Genomic DNA, 22,004 nt, shown 5'->3' on the forward strand with positions numbered 1-22,004 from the left:
CATCTGTTTTTTTTATTGTCGGTTTACAAGGCTGGTATGGGCTACTGTGGTTGCAGCATGGGGTCTCCCACAACCTCGCAATGTTTCAAATATGTTTGGGAATTGGACGATTGGTGTACCTAAAGAGTATAAACAATTAGTCCGTGTGGGCGCGACAGCCTTGTGTTGGTCTGTTTGGCGCTGCAGAAACTCTGTGATTTTTTATAACAAACAACCATAATTTTTGTAGGTGATCTACTCTACAACACACTAGCTACGCACGTGGGCCATCCTTCAGCCGTCTACCTCGCAGGACGTTCTTGTAACGGTGTCTCATTTTTTGGAGCAGGTGGCTAAGGAACTTTTTTGTCAGGGCACATGGGTGGCGGTCTAGTCTTAGGATTGACTGTCATTAGTTTGTCCGGTTTTGTAAAACTTTTGTAGGCTGTGTGTCTTTTTGGCAGAGGTCGGGAAAATTTCAAAACGATGTATCATCTTGATGTATCACTTTGAAATTAATAAAATTTCCCTTTTCCAAAAAAAAAGTTTACACTGGATCTCCATTACTTCTTTTATCGTTCTGCACGTGTCCGTTTGAACAGAATCTGCAAATTGTTGCGTAACTTCAATGCAAATTGTTACTATGAATCGTGCCCCTGTGATTCTGTAATGTACAAACCACATGGAGAAGTTATGCCATAGGTACCAAAAAACAGCCAAGTTATAAGTTTGGTACAATCATCAAGCTAGGACTGTATGCGCGATCAAATTTCCATGTGAGCAGCTTATTACAAGTAGAGTTTATGTCCCCTTTGCAAGGTTCAAAAGATGTGCGTGCTTACATTGTTGATAGAGCAAAAAAATTTAAGCTGAACTTCTTATGGTTACACGAACTGACAGATCCCAACCTTAAAAGGCAGCGCAATAGAGAGCCAAGAGTTTCCATCAGACAAGCAATACAATATTCATGGGCAACCACAAAACTAAAGCGTACTGCTGAGACGTGTTGGATGCCCTTTGATCCCTGGGTTCAAATGAATGTAGGATTGGGAGGTACAGGGATTCAAAAAAGCTACGCCATGATTGTGCAAGCATCATCAGCCCATAAAAAAGTTGGAGAGGTCGATCACATGAGTGTGGAGCGATCAGCTGCTGATTCTCTGTGAGTATGGATGCAAGATTTTACATTTCTTTGATGAACAAGGAAATTAAAAGGCCGGTAGGGAAAATCACTTCCCTGAGTTCTCTACACACTAAATCGCCACAAAATGCTGAGGAAAGTAATTGCTGGTTGCGGAGGAAAATCACGTTGAAGAAATTTGAACTTCAAATAATGTGGCTGAGATATCTGGTTGCGGAGGAACTTCAATTTATTTGGTTGGCAATCTGGGAAGTAACCCTTTAGATATCCTCGCCTTCCATTGCACTTTAGAAAGCTTAGCAATACATATTGGAGGATCGTAAAGAAGTTTAAAAAGAAACTAAGTAGTTGGAAAGGGAAGCACATGTCGGTAGGAGTACGGTTGGTTCTAATAAATTCAGCCTTAACTAGTTTAGCCATGTTCATGTTATCTTTTTTTGAAGTCCCAAAAAGGATACTTGAAAAATTGGATTACTACTGGTCAAGGTTCTTTTGGCAATCTGACGAACATAAGAAGAAATCTTGATTAGCCAAATGGAGTATTCTATGCCAGCCACAAGGAATTGGGGGGTTAGGCATTAAGAACCTTGATATACAAAATAGGTGTTTATTAAGTAAATGGCTTTTTAAACTTATCAATGAAGAGGGCATTTGGCAAAGTTTATTAAGGAACAAGTACTTAAAGAACTGGACTATTGCTCAAGTGGAAAAGAAAGCAGGGGACTATCATGTTTAGGAGGGTCTCACAAAAGTTAAAAATACATTCTTGAACTATGGCTCCTTCCAGTCAAATGATGGTAATCAAACAAGATTTTGGGAGGACAAGTGGTTGGACAATCATACACTTAGAGAGCTTTATCCTGACCACTTTAATATTGTGCGAAAAAAGCATGCGACAGTAGCATTACTTTTTAATAGAGTACCTCTTTTAGACGAACTTTGACATGTCATACACTCACTAAAGACAACCTAGCAAGACGGGATTGGATTGGTAACAAACAATGTTGCTTTTGTTCTAGTGATGAAACTAGTCAACATGTCTTTTTTGATTGCCATGTAGTCAAGTTCCTATGGAGAGCCGTACAGTTCGCCTTTGATTTAAATCTGCCTCGCAGCATTACTCACTTGTTTGGTAATTGGCTTAGAGGGGTTGGAACCAAGTTAAAAAGGAAACTATTAGTAGGAGCATCTGTTTTATGTTGAGCCATTTGGCTTAGTAGGAATAATGTGGTGTTTGACAAATCTCCAACTAAAACTTACATATATATAGGTACTATATCGGGGCACCCATTGACTCAGATTCTGGGCACAGCTACAAAGGCGTGATGAAGAAAAGGAGACGGTACATGAGGCATGTCAAACCATGAAAGTCTTGATCATACAGTTATTTGCCAACTATAGATAGAGGTTTAGTAATAGAATTGGTCCTTAATAAACATCTTCATCAAATTTTTGGGATGGCCATATCGCCTTTTGTTTAATCTTGTTAGAGTGATCGTAGACGGAAGAGCTGCAAACTTTGTAATCATCGGCTGTAGCCTCTCCTGAGGTCAAGGCTAGGTATTCTTTTTCCATTATTAAAAAAAATAATGTGTCTTAGATACGGCAGTGCTTAGGCACATCCACTCTACTAACTAGTAATCACGATCGTTAAGGTTTGCCAGCGGAAGCAAGGGTAGTACAACTGCAAAAATAGGTTACATATGAAGGTACCAAATCGCTGCAACTGCAAGACACGCGCTGTTGTACACGATATCGAATTATTGGTATTTACGACCGCTGCTGCTTGATTGCACCAACCAAAAAAACAAGATCTTAAAAGGCAGCTAGCGCCGCAGTATATAGAGAGCTAGCCGAGAGCTAGCGCCCATCTCGCAAGAACTAACAAAATACACAACTGCAGAGCAAGAGACAGAGGCATAGATACACTGATGAGAAGTGCCTGGGCTCGAGGGGATTGAAGAACTCGCGGTGGAGTGTATCGTGGATCGGGAGGCACTGGGATTCCAGCCAGGGTTTTCAATTCCGGTAAACAAAAATTTTCGGACCTCACTGATAAACACGAAATATCAGAAATATTGGATCAAATTCAAACAAATTTGAACAAATTCAAACAATTTTTAAACAAATTTAACACGACTTTATTAGGAATGATCACGATATGATATTTTTTTGGACCCTGCCGATAAACACGATATATCAGATTTTCTGGCAAAATTTCGCCGAAATTGTGAACCCTGAATTTCCAGCTTCAATGCTACAATAGTAGTGTCGAATCCTGGTTGTTGGGGGCGTTGGAACTTATTGATGCTGCGCTGCATCGACTCGTGGAACACAGGACTACACGAGTTATGTCTGCGAAGTTGGAGGCATACATCTGAGGGCAGATTTTGTCCCGCAGGCGCCCGATCCGCCGGTAATCAATGGTGCGGAAGACGTCATGATTCGTGATGCAAGGAGGCTGCAGGGCGGCAGCGGGGTATTCCGAAAGTATTTTGGTGCAGTGCATCTCGTATTTCGAGTTTATAAAATCATGTTTAATATTACAGTGCAATATATGAACCTCTGCCCATAGCAACGCACACACATTTTTGCTAGTCAATGACTCAATTCTAATGCGCAGATACAAATGACGAATTGCAACAAGCCCCTCCCAGCCAATGAGAAGCCTGCAACTAACTCAAAAGTAAGCACACGTAAACAATGCAAGGGCGTCTTACGTAGAACACCCGAGTGTCAACCAAGCAAGTCGATTCTTTCTTCTTCCTTGGTCTCCCCGGTGGGATCTTGGGTGGCTCCTTCATCGTCCGGCATCTGAAGCTTGTCGGCCAATGTCTTGGCCCCCTTGAGCGCGATGACGAGCCACACGAAGGAGAGGAACTCGCCGCCTTCGCCGAGGCTCTTGGCGTGCTGGTAGCCCCTGCACATGCTGGCCGAGTATCAGAGGAGCCCAACCCACTGTTAGAAGCGACGGCGAACAAAACGATGAAAAATAGAAAGATCAAACCGCAGAAAGACACGAAGATTTAACGTGGAAAACCCCTCCAATGCGAAGGGTAAAAAACCACGGGCGCCAGCCAGCAAGAACTTCACTATATCGGGTGTTTGTGTACAACGCCTAGCGGCGGCTTACAAGAGGAATAATAGGATTGATATTCTCCGGTGAAGCCTATGGGTTAGATATATAGGAGAGTCACGTGGTCTCCTCAACTTCTACTAGCAATGTGGGATTAAAAGTTTGCACCACATGGGCCTTAATGGGCCAAGCCCAAATTCCAACACTCTCCCATCAGAATTTGGATCACAATATAACATACTCCACCTTGAGACAAATTCCTTCTTGTAGCATATTAAAATCATCACCTGAACACAACAAAGAACAGAACTTCTGGCGCCAAATAGCCTCTTGGGCTAAACTGTCAAACCAACTAAGCTTGAGCAAAGCTCAAACTTAGCTACAGGAACTGGTTTAGTCATCATATCAGCTGGATTATCATGAGTACTGATCTTGCATACCTTCAATTTACCTTGTGAAATAACATCACGAACATAATGGTACTTGACATCAATATGCTTTGTCCTTTCATGAAACATCTGATCTTTAGTGAGGCAAATAGCACTTTGACTGTCACAGAATAGATCAATGCAAGAACCAACTCCACACAGCTCAGTAAACAAACCTTTCAGCCAAACTGCCTCCTTGCACGCTTCAGCAATAGCCATATATTCTGCTTCTGTGGTAGACATAGCAACAACAGGCTGCAAAGTAGCCTTCCAACTCACAGCACAACTGCTAACAGTGAACACATAACCTGTGAGTGACCTGCGCCTATCCAAATCAGCAGCATAATCTGAATCCACATAACCAATGAGTCCCTGATCAGTTCTCCCAAACTTCAAACAAGAATCTGCTGTTCCTCTGAGGTACCTGAAAATCCACTGAACTGCCTTCCAGTGTTCTTTACCAGGATTAGACATGTATCTGCTAACCAAACTCATAGCATATGATAAATCTGGGCGAGAGCAAACCATGGCATACATCAAAGAACCAACAGCACTAGAATATGGGACTTTTGACATGTATTCAACATCCTCCTCAGAAGTAGGGCACTGAGCAGCTGACAATTTAAAGTGAGGTGCAATAGGAGTACTAACTGGCTTTGAATCATGCATATTGAAACGCTGAAGAACCTTGTTAATGTAATTATGCTGACTAAGAAATAATAAACCAGATTTTCTGTCTCTAGTAATCTCCATACCTAGAATTTTCTTAGCAACACCAAGATCCTTCATATCAAATTCACTACTCAACAATTTCTTTACTGTAGTGATTTCTTTTCTGCTCTTGGCAGCAATAAGCATGTCATTAACATATAACAGCAAGTATATAGGTGATTCCTCAACAATCTTAATGTAAACACAGCTATCATATTCAGATCTTTTAAAACCATGTAACAACATAAATGAATCAAACCTCTTATACCACTGACGAGGAGACTGTTTCAAACCATACAAGGATTTCTTTAATTTGCAAACATAATTCTCTTTGCTTGGCACTATGAATCCTTCTGGCTGATCCATGTAAATTTCCTCCTCAAGCTCTCCATGTAAAAATGCAGTCTTCACATCTAACTGCTCAAGCTCAAGATCATGCATAGCAACAATACTAAAGAAAATCCGAATTGAGCTATGCTTCACAACTGGAGAGAACACATCATTATAGTCAACACCAGGAATCTGACTGAAACCTTTTGCAACTAACCTTGCCTTAAATCTTGGAGGCTCACTAGAAGACAAACCCTCCTTTCTCTTGAAGACCCATTTGCAGCGAACAGTCTTCTTTTTCTCAGGCAAGCTTACAATCTCCCATGTGCCATTCTTCTCAAGAGACTGCATCTCCTCATGCATAGCTGAGATCCACTTCTCCTTATCAACTGAATCAATGGCTTCAGAATATGTTGCTGGCTCACTAGCATCCTCCACCTGTTCAGCACAACTCAAAGCATAATAAGTCAGATTACACTCCTCAATTAAACGGTTTGGAGGTCCACAACTCCTCTTTGATCTGCGAAGAGCAATAGGTAAATCTACATCCTCCTCATGCTGCAAATCAGACTGTGAAACTGGAGGTGAGTGCTGAACAGTATCAGGAACACTATCTGAAACATCATTACCAACAACTTCATTTTCCTGGTCATCCATAAGCTCCACCTGCACACTAACTTGTGACTGCAATTTCTCAACTAAAGCATCATCTGTGGACAAACTGTCAGTAAACATCACAGATTCATTGAAAACAACACTTCTGCTCATAAAAGTCTTTCTAGTTTCAGGATTCCACAATTTATATCCTTTGACTCCCGAACCATAACCAAGAAACAGACATTTAATAGCTCTAGGCTCTAATTTTCCATTATCAACATGAGCATAAGCAGTGCAGCCAAAAACTCTCAAGTGTGAATAATCTGCAGGTGTACCAGACCATACCTCAATAGGAGTCTTCTTGTTGAGTGGAATAGAAGGCGATCTGTTGATCAAATAACATGCTGTATTAGCAGCCTCAGCCCAAAAACGCTTGTTCATATGGGTATTGGACAGCATGCAACGAGCCTTCGAGATGATAGTCCTGTTCATACGCTCGGCCACACCATTCTGCTGAGGAGTGTATGGTATGGTGTGATGCCTAACAATGCCTTCTTTTCTGCAATAATCATCAAAAGCATCCGAACAGAACTCTCCACCATTATCAGTTCGAAGCACCTTGACCTTCTTCTCAGTTTGCCTTTCTATCATAACTTTCCATTCTATAAAAGCAGCAAAAGTATCATCTTTGCTTTTCAGAAAATAAGGCCAGACTCTTCTAGAGTAATCATCAATAATGGTAAGCATATAACGAGCACCACCATATGAAGGCTTACGTGAAGGACCCCACAAATCAGCATGAACATAATCAAGTGTACCTTTTGTGGTATGAACAGAGGTATTGAATTTGACCCTCTTATGCTTACCAAATACACAATGCTCACAGAACTTCTTGCCACTCAGAATGCAGCCATCCAGCAGGTTTCTCTTCATCAATTCTGCCATACCGAGTTCACTCATGTGTCCAAGACGCATATGCCAAAGGTCAGTCTTACTAGGTTCAGCATTAGCAACATTAGCAGCAGAAACAGAACCATGCAAAGTACAACCTCTGAGAACATATAAATTTGAAGGATTGAGATCACCCAGCAAACATACAAGAGAACCTTTAGATACCTTCACAACTCCACCTGAACCGGTGTATTTGAGTCCTTCTTTATCAAGTGTGCTCAACGAGATCAGATTTCTTTTCATCCCTGGTATGTGCCTTACATTCTTCAGTATGCGAATCATGCCATCATGGGTCTTGATTTGAACAGAGCCAATGCCAATAATCTCACACGGGTTATCATCTCCCATGCGTACAAAATCACCGTTCTGCAAAGACTCATAGGAACTGAACCAATCTCTATTAGTGCAGATATGAAAAGAACATGCAGAATCAAGAATCCACTCATCATGACCAGCAACACAACCAGCAAAGACAACCAAACAATCTGACTCAGAGTTTTCACCAGCAGAAGCAACACTAGCCTTACCATCAGATTTATTTTTCTTCTTCTCCTTATTCTGCAATTTCCAGCAATCCTCAATCATATGAGATTTCTTCTTGCAATACTTACAGAATTTCTTCTTGGGACCTTTGGACTGGGAGCGGCCTCTACCGTCATTGCTCTTGCCACGATCGTTGTTATCACTTGAGGATCTTTGCTCTGATCTGCCTCTGACATGCAAAGCGTCGCCCCTAGAGGACGAGCCATCTGTCTGCACCATGCCTTTCATCTTCTCCTTAGACTGGAGTGCCTCACAAACTTCCGCAAGGGTTAGTTCATCACGGCTTAATAGTATGGTGTCACGGAAACTTGCATAAGAACTTGGCAAAGAGCATAATAAAAGAAGACCTAAGTCCTCATCTTCATACTTAACCTCCATCGACCCTAGGTCAGCAACGATCTCCTTGAAGACAGATAGGTGACCCATCACCGAATCACCCTCCTGCATCTTAAGCGTGTACAGCTTCAACTTCATATGCAATTTACTGGTAAGATCCTTCGACATGCAGATCGATTCCAGTTTTAGCCACAATTCTGCAGCAGTCTTTTCCTGCAGCACTTCTTGTAGAATATCATTAGATAGATGAAGCTGAATAAGAGAAAGAGCCTTACGGTCCTTGCGCTTCTCCTCATCGGTCCACTCATCCTTCTTTTTCTTCCCGAATTTTTCCAGCGCCTCATCAAGATCATTGGTTTGCGCCAGAATAGCTCTCATCTTGACTTGCCACAGCGAGAACCTTGTCTTGTAGTCCAACATCGGTAGATCATACTTCATCGACGCCATCACGAAACCCTAACTTGAAACCACGGCTCTGATACCACTTGTTAGAAGCGACGGCGAACAAGATGAAAAATAGAAAGATCAAACCGCAGAAAGACACGAAGATTTAACGTGGAAAACCCCTCCAATGCGAAGGGTAAAAAACCACGGGCGCCAGCCAGCAAGAACTTCACTATATCGGGTGTTTGTGTACAACGCCTAGCGGCGGCTTACAAGAGAAATAATAGGATTGATATTCTCCGGTGAAGCCTATGGGTTAGATATATAGGAGAGTCACGTGGTCTCCTCAACTTCTACTAGCAATGTGGGATTAAAAGTTTGCACCACATGGGCCTTAATGGGCCAAGCCCAAATTCCAACACTCTCCCATCAGAATTTGGATCACAATATAACACCCACACCCTGTACATGAGCTCCCACCGGGTCTTGTCATCGCCAAGCTCCACCAGCTCCTTGGCGAGCTTCCAGGCCTCCTCGATGAGGGCGTGCTTGCTGCAGGCGTCCTTGGCGTCGTCGATGCTCCGCCATACCACTCTGCCCATGGAGTCCATGCTCCGGAGGGCCTCGTTGAAGAGGTGCTGCCGGCTGCCGGTCATCAGCATGTCCGGCCGGCAGTTGAGCAGGTGCGCCATGTAGTTGGAGATCCCCGCCGCGCATTTGCTGTAGGTGTACGTGTAGGAATCCAGCCCCTTGGGCGGAGGGCTGAGGCGGCAGCAAAGGTCGGTGGCAGATCCAGATCGAATGGCAGCTGGCGCAGGCTCTTCCAGATCGCTGTGTCGGTGTCGGTGATGCCCTTACCGTCCTCCTTGAACAACACCTCGAGCTTCTTCAGAGCCCAATTCTTCTTCTTGTCTATATCCCTGTAGCTGACGAGGTCAAGGCCTTGCACCTTGTCCCCCAAGAGCTCCTGTACCACAAACCCGGCGACCTTGCCGTAGAGATTGTTGCTGCGGTTGTCGCGGTGGAAGAAGCGTCCCTTGTATCCGAGGCTCCTAGCCCACTTGATCAACCGTCCGGTTCTGGGGTTCTTCACCTTCTGGACCGCATCGATGAGATTGTCGCCCGGGAGCATCTCGCACAGCGCAGGGATCTTGGTCTTGGACAGGACCCAGTACAGGAGCTCGCTGATGGGCACCCCGAAGACGTCGAGCACCGCGGTGAAGCTTAGGATGACGTAGGTCATCTTGACGTCGGCGGCATTGAACTGCTCGTATGCGTGCTTGTGGCTCATCGCGAAGAGGGCGATGGCGGTGGCGTGCAGTGTCGGCACCAGCAGGACATGGCAGGCCAAGTATGCCGGCGTGGACACCACGTTGGCCCTGGTGTAGATGAGCCCGAACGCCCGGCGCAGCCAGCTCTTCATGTTCTTCTCGGCGCCGGCATAGAGCGTGCCCAGGACGTCGTCCTTCGACAAGCCCGGGTTCTTCTGCGCGGCGGCGGCGGCGGCGGCGCCCAGTGACATGTCGGAGAGGATCATCTGGACCTTGTCGCCGTCTGACAGGATCGTGCTCCGCGGCTTCTTCTTCATCCTGACAATGGATCCGCCGCCGATCTCGAGCTCGGTGAAGAGGTACTCCCACGCCGACGTGGGCTTCTGCCGCTCCCCAGCGGCGAGCGAGGAGTAGACGGAGACGAGGCGGTTGATGCTGGCCCGCCGGAGCGCCCACGGCTTCTCGCAGAAGCTGAGGATCCCGATGAAGAAGAGCACGACCGCGGACCAGAGCAGGCGGCGGTCGCCAGAGTCGGGCCACGTCTTGTAGAAGGCGTAGAGGGCGACGGTGACCTGGGACACGAGCGTCACCGTGTGGCGCGTCCACATCTCGTTGTCCTCGATGTGGTAGGCGGTGATCTCCTCCCGGCCGCCGAGGTGGATGAGGAGCACCGGCGCCCAGAGCACCTCGAGGTAGCTCGCCCTGGCGCCGGTGTAGCAGGGATTGCTGGCCTTGGTCTGGCGGTTGAAGAGGGTGGCCAGCGCGTAGATGGCCAGGGCGTCGCAGCTGATGTACGCCAGCCAGATGAGCCACCGGAGCCAGGTCCCGATGGTGTACTTGCGCATCGGCGCCGCCAGCAGGAGGAACCACTGTATCAGGAGGCTGGCGGCGACGAGGACGCGCATCTGCCATTCGTCCCACCACCGCACAGCGCTCCAGATGCCACTCATCGCCGACTCGATCCCTCTGTGTGTGTCCCGGCCCGGAGCCTGCTGCTGGATTGGTGCGTGGCATTCTTCATGCAATCCCTTGCTCTCAAATAAGGACGAAAAGGAAACAAGATAAAGTCGTGGCAGTACAACTTTGATAGTGTCGATACGCTGCCTTTGCGTGTCCATGGAAATGTTCCGAGAGGCCTCACGTTGTTGGTACTTGGTAGTGATGATGACGCCTGTTGCCCGCTTCTATCTTTGAACTGATTCGAGTTATGAACTTTGTTCAACTACAAGCATGTTTGCGCGCTTTAATTTCGTGGATAACTTGCTGCAGGTATATAACCGGCTGGCCTCCAATATATTGCGAAAATGTCTCATTTTTCATATACAAATACTACAAGAACACTATTTTTTTCTAAACAGTTTCTTTACAAATATGGCCAACGGGATCTTGTATATTTTGCTGGTGATTTTGTAAGGGTCTGTCTCGATGTAATGTGACTGATTTTTTGTTAGGCATAAGTGACTGTATTTTTTTCAGTAACTTATTTTTTGTTAGGCGTAAGTCACTATCTTTCTTTGATTGACTTATTTTTTCTTATGTGTAAGTCACTTCTTGGGCTGCACAAAACCAGATTGGGTGCTGTAGTGGGCTATTATTTGAACTGCTTTTGGTTAGCCGTTAGTCTCTGGTGGGGTCTTAATTGGCCTGTGGGCTCTATTGACTGTTGGTTTGGTACTGTGCCCGTTAACAATTCTTTGAACTATTTTGGACTAGCTGTTGGTCCGAGGTGAACTTGTTTTTGGACTGTGAGCTCTCTAGGCTAGCCGTTGGTCTGTGGTGGACTGGTTTTTGGACTATGAACTATCTGTTGACTGTCTTAATCAACAAAAAAGCGCAGAACAGCTCTGAATCAAGTGAGTAGCCCCCGAAAAATATAGCTGGGCTTCACTTTGTTTTGTAAGTGTTGAATTCAAATTACAAGACAACAGAGTGGAAACGTGTATTAACAACCGTAATCCTCAAATATGGACAGCCAAAATAACAAAAATGTATTGTCACTATAAGTTAACTAAAAGTTATACAAACAAAACATAAATAATTTTGCCTCAAGATAGAAGACCATGAACCACAATTGTTAGTGGATCTGGTTAGATAAAAGGCTTCCAGAATCCAAAAAAATGATAATTGACTAAAGAAAAACATTCCAGCAATGAAAATAGCTACACTTAGTGGATCTGAATAGATTTGATTTCAATTCAGACTTAAATATTACACATATGGTTGCTTGCCAAAAGTAGAAAGTAGAATATCAGTTTGCAACTACATTTCAAAAGCAGGTCTTTTCCTCACCAACTCTGACATTATGCCATCCAAAATAACAAACCAATCAAACTACAATACAACTAAACTACTGTCCGACTCAGTTGCAGGCCCTTGGGTGCTGGTTGGTATCATCATAGTAAGACATCTTCACAACACTTTTCGCTAACTCGAAGAAGAACTTGGTGTCGCCAACAAAGACATACCTAGCCCTCAATTCCTTAGCATCAACATATTCAGGGCATAGAATGAATGCAAAGTTGCCATCTGGATCAACAACAACACAGTAATCTCGAACATTGCGAAACCCAACTAACCTCTCCAGAGCACGAACAGACCGCATCCAAAAATTAAATGCATTACATACATAATTTACAAGAGCACGAACAGACCACATCCAAAAATTAAATGCATTACATACATAATTTACACAAAGACAATTTGATGTAAACAGAGTACAAATGTACTGTAAATTCAAAGTAATCAATAATTTACAGTATTGAACAAACTACAAATAAGCATACTAAATTGTAAAATGAACATTTCTATGAAAAGATAAAATTCCTCACCTGAGTTCTCCTTCCCTCAACTGATCAACTCCAATCCTACAAATCCCAGAAAGTAATCAGATCTGGTCATATGAAACAAAAATAGTAAGCTACAACAGAAACTCAAAAAGTGTATCATCCTCACTAGAGCGCCAATAATCAATAAATCAAAATCAAATCTACAGTTAAATGAATAACAGCGGCCCATCTGGATTTCAAAGTGATGTATGTGTGAGAGATCAAAATCTAAAACTCTATATCAACAAGAATCCTCAGCCGATCACAGACAAAACTCGAGATCACCCGCAATAACTCTAGAACAATAAATATGGAGTGAAGGATAGGAAGATGATAGTAGTAGTATAGACAAAAACATTGTCAAGTGACTTACTTTTGCTTATGTATAAATCACTATCTTTTTTGCATAAAATGACTTATATATTATTTTCCCGTAAGTCACCCATCTTTCCTGTAGAGTGCTTGCCTCCGCATACAAGTCTTAATGTTCCTATAGTGTGTGCCTGTCCCTAACAGGTCCGCTATATAATGTGTTGCACCCGTTAGATTTATTCGGGCTGCTATGAAGCATCTGTTGGCAACAGACCCAACAATAGTGTAAGGGCAATGCAGTTCATATCTTTTGAATGAAATTTTGAAAAATAATAGGCTGGTCAATTGTGGCCCAATCAGTCAGTACCAGGTACTATTGACACATAGTATTTTTGAATAAAAAACAAGCCTAAAGTTATGTCTGTGCATTCAGAGATAAAATGAAAAAAAGGAACACCAAGTAAAATTATACAATACAGAGACACTATCATACTAGCTTGTCCAGCTCTAGAAGTCTAGGGTAAAATTAGTTGGGACAGAAATGAAGTGACCACTCACCTTACTGTCACCGCAACACTAGTAGCACAACATAGGAAGGCCATGGCCAAGAATGACAACACCATCGGCCATGGTAGCACTGAGAAATGGATCAGTCATATTAGACTATATCCGTACGAGCACATATGGAAATAACAAGTAACAAAATTCAACATTTAATGACTAGTTTCTGGATATAAAAAAGCTAGACATGAGAAACCTCACCCACTAACTTGTGCACAAAAAAACCTAGCATATTTACATTGATGAGTGCACATAAGTAACACACACGCATGCACATCATTTTTACCTAGATTTTCATATTTACAGTAATAAATGAGAAAATATAGATCTCACATGCCTATCAAAATACCTGGACTTTCATATTTACAGGAACAAATGAGAAAATTATACTGAAAATCATATATGATTTTTACATGACAGAACTAATTTAGTCTTCTGAATTCATGGAATACCTAGACGTATATCCACAGCAAAGCCCTGCAAGCAATATAATAGCAAATGTTACTCAAAAAGGGAAGTTATAGCGACCATAAAAAATTGTCTATTATTTAAGAAATCAGAATTCACCTCACTAATAAGGCTCTGCAGTGCCAACGGTAAAACTTGAGATCCCTGGTTCCATAATATGTTAGTTATCCTATATGATTGCAAGGACTGATAACCATGAAAAGAGTGCACAAGCAATATGAGTAATTTATTTAGAAAAAATAAAGCACCAAAAATAACAATCAAACTGATGAAGAAAAGAAAATTATTTCAGTTACACAAAAGCATTTATGAAATTACAGCACAACATACTATAGTAATTTTTTCTCAGTTGGACTATAATTATTAATGCTACGACTTGAGAAGATTCTTTGTGTAGTAATACAAAGATTATTGCTAGCCAAGACACATACAGACTTAGTGAGTACCTTCGAAGCAAAACATGGACACGGACAACTTTGAAGAATCATAAAGGGGATAAACATTGTCTGAAAAAATTCCTATGAATACTAGAGACCAATGCCTCTCAATACAAACGGACAGCCAGTTCTACTATTAGTTTTTATTTTCACAAAGAAGACAAGAATAAGACCATGAGAGCATACAGAGCAAGTCGTGCATGATGGACATACCAATCGTAGACTACCTTTATCCTGCCCCTTGGAAATGTGGAATTTCGTCAAACACCTGGCAAGCACAGCTGCTAGCTCCCAAACCAAAGACACAAGAGCGCTGCAACACTTGAAAAATAATGAATCTACTATACAGGTTGGCCATTATATCTCACAAATATAATATAGTGTGAAAATCAGTGTACAATAAAGGGTAACTTGTACTTTCATAAGACAGAAAAGCTCCCTAATTAATTCACAATTTTGATAATTAAACTAGAAAATTATATTATTAAATGTGAGTGTAATTATAGTATAAGTTACATGTAGTTTTCTAGACATTGATCAGGAGTGCTAATTAACCAAAAACAAAATTGGCCAATCAGCGACCACAATGAACAAATACTGTATGTAAGACCATACTACTCATTAACAAAAGTAAGAGTTAATATATCAAACTAATAATCCCTAGCCTCTAAAAAATGCTTCTATGGTAACCAAAATAGAAATGCAAAACTCTGAAACTAAAGTATGTGCAGAAAAAACTTTAAACTCAAAGTATGTTCATATAACATTAAAAAGTATACTATATTCTAAGATGAATATTTGCAGCAAAAGAGATGTTCTTCACCTGAGTTCTCCTCAACTCATCAACTCCATTCCTGCAATCCTAGAAAGTAACAGGTCAGGGAGAAACTAAAATACTTGGGTATATTTGGCATCTAAAATCCTAGTGAAGTATTGCTCACTATTATGTTTTATAGTAACAAACTACAGAATTACAACACTAAGGACGGTGTATTTGCAGATTAAGTCCACAATAAATCTTAAGCTCTCAACTCACCAAACTAAAAGAGTAAGACACGCTAGTATTTTTGTTGCAACCACAGCTTTGGTATTATCTTGTTCTCTTACATATAGAACGGTAAAAGAAGGCCTTAGTGGAAGATGCTAATGGCCATGATGGCCTCTAAAAACTGAGGATACATCCTGAGGAGAACAAGTGGCTCTCCTGACTCCACTCCCTAAAGACTAGGAGCTGCTAACAACACTGACATGTTTAGCTAATTAGCTCATCAACTGCTAACTGAATTAAAATAGAAAGATACACAAAGACTCGACACTACATACTTAACACGAGACATGGATTACTGTCATAAAAATATAATGGACATAGGAAGAGGAACCAATCTGTTAGGTTATGGAACACAGAGAATGGTCAGATTGCTAAATAGGAAACTGGTGTTGCAAAAAGTCAATTTGAATAAGCTAATATGAAAGAACATTTAGCAATGTAATTGGCCCTACTTCAAATATTCTCCCATAACGTGATTTGGATATATCAACAATCATGTTTCCACAACCTATCCCAAATACAGCTATATGAAGAACTGATGTGAGAAAATTACAATAACCAAAATACAAGCTGCTCTAACATTTTACAGTAACAACCAAGAAAATTACAATAATGAGTCTGGTTGTAATTCTAGTATAAGCTATTTGTAATTCAAAGTTTCAATGAATGACGTTTTCAATGTGGAATGAGTAAACCAATAAAAGGGATAGGACAGGCAAGAAAGGAAAAACATTCAGTCATAGAGTAGCGTATTTGAAAGAGTTCGCATGGACCAAAATGCTCTACTTATAATTGCAGTAGTACTACATGACTCAGGAAATCAGACAGGGCAAACTATAGTGTTAATTGTATGTACAAATTATATATTGCAAAATAGAGTAAACGATCCACTGGATGTAATGACAATTTGAGAAGGAAGTGAAGTTGCAAACAATCTATATATATCACAATAATTCAAGTCTAGGTAAACATTGTTGTATTTCTCAACACTTAACGAAGCCCCACTCAGAGTCGGAAAGCAAAAGGATGGCAAAAATATATATATTGCAACTGACCAGATTAAATGAAACATTTTAGACCAGAGTGCAGATAATCCAAGTAAAAGATGGAGCATCACAAGCGTAGACGCAAAAAAAAAACTGGACTTGGTAGTTCCTCAGCTTATAAACTACTAGACCAACAATCAAATACATGTTAGCTTGTAGCCTGGTGGATGAAACAATGTTTAGTATAGATAAGTGACAGACCCTAAAGTCATCCAGAAGGGCCCAATCTAAGAGATATAGCTTGCTAATGAGCATATACAAGAAAAATCTAGCTGCAGAAAGGAACACTCTCCGGTGGCAAAATAGCGACAGTAATAGCTATGCAAGAAGTTTTGCAAAAAAAACTCTTTTACTTAACTTAATAAATCATGAGATACAGTCAGAAAACAAGAGACACCAAGTGTATTTTTAAGAAGCTTGACAGCTAAACAAAAGAAAACATCAAATTCCATGGTCTATTTGACAACATTTCTCATAGATAACATTTGAATAAGAATAGACAGCTTACACATAGCTTGCAGTTTGGCAAAATATCAAATTCCACTAAGACAGATTAAATACAACACTTCAGATATTTCAAGCCAATGCAAGTAGGGGTAGGAGATAAATAGATGGCAAACATACTTCACCTGGTACTTCCTCTAAGCCAAAACTGTAACACTGCAGATAAAAACTCTGACCTTGACAACTTCTAGTCTGATGAAAACAAAAGGCAAATAGAACTACAACCTTGACAACATCTATCAGACTGCAGATATTTGAGGCCAATGTTGGTTCATTACAAGCATAGGTGATCAGGTGGCCAAAATATAAATTGAAACTGGATAAATTAAATACAACATTTAAGATCAGTTAGCGCATCACAAGCACTGGTTTAGGGTTTACTGGTGTTCAGGATTCCAAACCACATAAAAGCCTAACCAAAACCGCAATGAGAGGTGTGCACATCTTGCAAACGATCCATACACATCCTGAACATAAGTAAAATAGTATTTAAATGCACATGGAAATAGGTTTATGCTCTCGGTGATGCCATTTTAAAGGCATAGAAAACAAGACAAACAGCACACGAAGGTGTGAATTAACAGTGAAAAAAAACTCTGAAGTAAGCGTCCAAAAACAAAGATCAAATTTCCAGAAACAGGGGGAGGGGGGTGGCTGATAGAACAACAGGACTTATACTCGTCATATAATATGGGGGGTAATGGACAGACACAGGGGAAGAGAATCCCCAACATCTGAAACCTGACTGTTGGAGATTAATTGCAATCGAGGTCGATGACACAACAGCCTAGGCCTCTGATTCACACCCGACTCGTCGATCTCAGTTCAACAACTACAAAGACCCTGAACTTGGAACACTAATCAATATATAATCCTCAAATCCAAACCACATACATCTCAATTCAACATCGAACACCTACAATCTCGATTCGAACCCTAACAAATCCCAAATCATCAGTCTAACTGCTGCTCACGAGAGAGGAACAAGAGAACAGGGGAGAGGAAGAAGTTGATGAGGAAGGTACGCATTGCCGATAGAGTTGAGACCGAGGTGGTACACCCACCGGAGTACTCCGCCAAGCTCCGGCCGATGTCGCCACCGGCGCGGGCGGCTTTGCAGCCGTGGCCATTTCTCTCTAGCCGCGGCAAGGAGGCCCGAGTTCCCGCCGGCCAGGGCGGCGACAGAACAGGCAGAGGCAGCCATGAGGAGCTGCGAGTGGAGGGACCGCAGGGGCATCACAGGGTGCGCTGGGTGGAGTCTCGGCTCGGCGAGGCTAAGTGGCAAGGGCGCATGGAGGCGAACGGGAATGGATAAGAACGAGAGGAGGAGAGAGTGGATCGGCACACTAGTTGAATGGACACCAAGCAAACCGGGCAAACAGATAACTACTTACCACCAGCCGACTCGGCGTACAGCGCAGGATAGAGAAAGCCAGACTCGGTTGGCCATAGATCGAACGGCTCTCGCGATCGACTTACACAAATACAAGAAATAAGTCACCTTAAAAGGAGTAAATCTGATTTTATAAACCTATTGGGAAAAAGGCAAATCGCACTAGAAAAGCTTTAAGATGGGGCGCTATTAGCACTATCATGTGTGACTAGCTGCAGAACTATCGCAGAAAAGGTACCGTGGGCCGGCCCACGTGTGTACCTCCTGAGAGGAGAGGTTCAAAAGAAAGATATGAAGCAAATAAATTTGTAATTTTCAATTCAAATATCCAAATCAAATCCGGATTGTACCATTGAATTTCTTATGACGAAATCTTCAAAATAAAATCCCAGTTGACAATATTTAAATAAGTTTTAAGGTGGAACATTTTTTCTGAAGGGGAACAACTTTATTAAGAAGTTGGAACTTTTTTATTAAGAAGCTGGAAAAAATATTCTGGCTTCATAATTTTATTAAGAAGCTGGAATATTTTTTTCAAGATGGAACAATTACAAAAAATATGTTTCAGAAATAAAATTCATCTAAATGTAGTCAAGTGTGGTCTAGTTTTGAGGATCTCATTATAAGCAACATAATGGTGAAACTGGAATTTGATTTGGATCATTGCTTTCTAAACTGTTGCTTTTTTTGTTTGAATCTACGTTTCGCGACCAGGCGAGCAGCAGCGGCGCACGGCACAAGAGGAAGAAGAAGGGGCACAGACAGCAAGGGGACATCGAGAATTGGGGTGCACGGTCCCCTGGTGCATCGCAAGCAGCCTGGAGGAAGAGGGCGCTACATCCTGGCGAGTAGGGGAGCAAATTGGTGATCTTTGGGTGCACCTTCAACCCTCTGTAGTTCAAATATTTGTGCTACTTCTTCAAAATTAAATTGTATTTTGAAAAATTAGTATAAATATTTAAACTAAAGAGAATTGGAAGTGCCCCTAAATATCACTAATTTGCACCCTTATTGGCGACGCTGCGTGGGAGCTAGACGAGCAACAATTCACGAGGAGGCGATGCAGGGGGGACGAGAATTTGGGGGGTATGGTCGTGTGGGGTAAAAGGGTGGCGCGAGTGGCTCCTAGTCCATCTCTGCGTGTCGGCTGAAGGCGCGACTGAGTCCTGGTCCTGCTCAGCTCGACAAGAGGAGGGGGATGACGACGCGGAATCCACCGACAAATGAGAGGAAGAGAGAGAACGGGCCGGCAGAGGAATTGAGTTGGCCCGAGAGAGAAAGGAATTTCTGATCCGGGAGAGAAAAGGAGTAGAGAAAAAAAAAGATAGAACATGAAAAATAAATAAGGTCAAAAAAGAATTTTAATCCTCAAAAAATTAGGTGAAATTTCACAAAGAAAGTTTATGACACGAGGAGCTCAAACAAAATATTTCAGGGCTCACGAAAAAGAATCTAGATGCTTCCAAAAATTGGATTAGCTCTAGAGAAATTGAGAATAAAAACCACCAAAATCTGGAAAAATTCTCAAAAAATTCAGAGGATGATAAATATATTCAAAAAGATATTCACAACCCAAAATTGAAATGTGACATCCTCACATTTATACCCCGAATTCTGTGGACTTGTTGGAAAATTTAGTTTTTTATGATGGCTTTTCAACTTGTGCTTATTAATATTATTAACAGTCTTTTCATCCTTTGGCCTGCTTGGGATGGAAAAGAACTTAGCATTTGTGAACAGGACTATATTTGATTCAACTGAACTTACTCCTACATGCCCCACCACAGCTATTATATCAATATTTTTCTTTAATAAAAGAAAACCCACAATTACATGAGCATGTCATCCTGCAACTTCGAATAAATCAAATGTTTACTATGTTTACTTCGGTACTCGTACATAACTGAAGTCTTTGTTTACTCCTAGATGTGAAGTGCTGCAGCAACAAAATTGTGCATCCTTCTCATTTCGATCTGTGTGTCCCCGGAGCCTGCTGGATTGGTGGCATTCTTCATGCAACCCCTTGCTCTCAAATAAGGACGAAAAGGAAACAAGATGGCAGTACAACTTTTTTTTTGAAATAAAAACAGTAGCACTGCTCTGTCATTTAAGAACAAGAAGCATTCGTACATAACGCGCCGAAGCGTACACCACACAAACAAACGCACACAACACAACACTACACCACCACCACCTGGGAGAGAAGCTGAAAGCAAGCCGTCAAAACTGCGCCGTCGTCACCAACGCTGGGCCACGCCATAAGCCACAGCCCGCTGCAAGCCCGAGCAGCCACCTGGACTCCTCCACCACGAGACTATCACCCTCAAGCAGCACACCCACGATCGTCGATCCCCCTGCTCCAGCGTTGCGATAGCAGAAAACTCCCATCACGGCACCAATGAAAAACACTGATCCCGGCCACTCTGCGTGGGGGCCTCGCCTCTCCCACCGCCTCACATTCCTATATGCCTCAGATATCTGAAACCGCTTTGAGAGCACCACTTTCGCCCAACCGTCACCGAGGTCACCACTGCCATGCGTGCCGATTCAAGACCTCCAGCACCCATAAGCCCTCTGCACCTTGCTGCCAACATAATGACCAGCCATGCTTTGAGAGCACCCATGTGGCATTGTGGGGTGGTCTTGATGGCCCGTGTGCAGCGGCAGAGGAGGTGCGCAGTACAACTTTGATAGTGTCGATACGCCGCCTTTGCGTGTCCATGGAAATGTTGCTAGTGATGATGACGCCTGTTGCCTGCTTCTATCTTTGAACTGATTCGAGTCATGAACTTTGTTCAACTACAAGTATGTTTGCGCGCTTTCTTGGATAACTTGCTGCTGAACTGATTCGAGTTATGAACTTTGTTCAACTACAAGCATGTTTGCGCGCTTTCGTGTGGATAACTTGCTGCTGAACTGATTCGAGTTATGAACTTTCGTGTGGAAAGTAATTGCAGGTTGCGGAGGAAAATCACGTTGAAGAAATTCGAACTTCAAATAATGTGGCTGAGATATCTGGTTGCGGAGGAACTTCAATTTATTTGGTTGGCAATCTGGGAAGTAACCCTTTAGATATCCTCGCCTTCCATTGCACTTTAGAAAGCTTAGCAATGCATATTGGAGGATCGTAAAGAAGTTTAAAAAGAAACTAAGTAGTTGGAAAGGGAAGCACATGTCGGTAGGAGTACGGTTGGTTCTAATAAATTCAGCCTTAAATAGTTTAGCCATGTTCATGTTATCTTTTTTTGAAGTCCCAAAAGGGATACTTGAAAAATTGGATTACTACCGGTCAAGGTTCTTTTGGCAATCTGACGAACATAAGAAGAAATCTTGATTAGCCAAATGGAGTATTCTATGCCAGCCACAAGGAATTGGGGGGTTAGGCATTAAGAACCTTGATATACAAAATATGTGTTTATTAAGTAAATGGCTTTTTAAACTTATCAACGAAGAGGGCATTTGGCAAAGTTTATTAAGGAACAAGTACTTAAAGAACTGGACTATTGCTCAAGTGGAAAAGAAAGCGGGGGACTATCATGTTTAGGAGGGTCTCACAAAAGTTAAAAATACATTCTTGAACTATGGCTCCTTCCAGTTAAATGATGGTAATCAAACAAGATTTTGGGAGGACAAGTGGTTGGACAATCATACACTTAGAGAGCT

General features: G+C 42.2%; 1 pseudogene; it reads right to left on the bottom strand.

Moving 5' to 3' along the window:
* Positions 1-3,695: 3,695 nt before the first annotated feature.
* On the bottom strand, positions 3,696-10,748 carry LOC120639901 (annotated as a pseudogene).
* Positions 10,749-22,004: the final 11,256 nt, after the last annotated feature.

Source organism: Panicum virgatum, chromosome 7K (genome assembly GCF_016808335.1).
Source record: "Panicum virgatum strain AP13 chromosome 7K, P.virgatum_v5, whole genome shotgun sequence".
NCBI classification, from domain to species: Eukaryota; Viridiplantae; Streptophyta; class Magnoliopsida; order Poales; family Poaceae; genus Panicum; species Panicum virgatum.